Genomic DNA, 855 nt, shown 5'->3' with positions numbered 1-855 from the left:
CCGTTGTCATCACCAAGAGCAGCAGAGACATTCGCCCTCTGGCGTGGACTGTTTGCATCACCGTTGCTTTTCGACGCTGCAGCGACCACATTAGGTTTAATGCTTCAACAACGTTGCGATTGCGTTCTGGCCCCATGAAGCTGACCCTCTCCTGAACGAATGAAGAATCACACTTTCGATTTGACTTAAGAGTACGTGGGGCTGGAGATAATGTCGGTACAGGATCAGAAAAACAGCAGGGCAGGCAGAGAACAGACAGGAGTATTTGTAACCCCCCTGGGCAGACAGGGGTCGTGCCCACTTGTACTGCACAGGACACAATACCCAGGGCCCTGCTTCCCACGCCGAGGGAGAAAAACCAGCTTTGTGTGAAGACGAAAGGGCTGTGCGGTACAGATGAGTTCACATCCGATCACTGTCTGAACTCGAACTTTTCAGTGAGCGTCCTGCCGGCCGCATTTCATCTTCGGAATTCTAACCTATGTCTTCCAAAACACCTCGCCCACCTCCCGCAGCACAACCCCCGGGCCAAAGCCCGTGGTCCCCGGGGCAAACGGGTGGTCGGCACGCGCGCCCCATCCCCGCGGCCACGTGACCCTCTGGCCCCTCATCTCCTCTCGGAAACCTTACTTCCGGCGCCCCAGATGGCTCCACGCAGACCGAGATGTTTCCACTCTGGAAATCTGTCAGGATCCTCGGCCACGTTAGGTTTTCCAAAGAGACGGAGGCTGAGACCGAAGGAGGGCAGACGGAGGACACCCGAGCCCGGGAAAAGCCACGAGTCGGGAGGGGCGGGCTCCGCTTCAGCGCCCGGCCCCTGCTTTGTCAGTCTGCGTGGGGGTCCGTGTGCAATCC

Source organism: Myotis lucifugus, unplaced genomic scaffold, assembly GCF_000147115.1.
Source record: "Myotis lucifugus unplaced genomic scaffold, Myoluc2.0 scaffold_3, whole genome shotgun sequence".
Lineage (NCBI taxonomy): Eukaryota > Metazoa > Chordata > Mammalia > Chiroptera > Vespertilionidae > Myotis > Myotis lucifugus.
The sequence above is the reverse complement of the archived record's forward strand: the minus strand, read 5'-3'. Positions refer to the sequence as shown.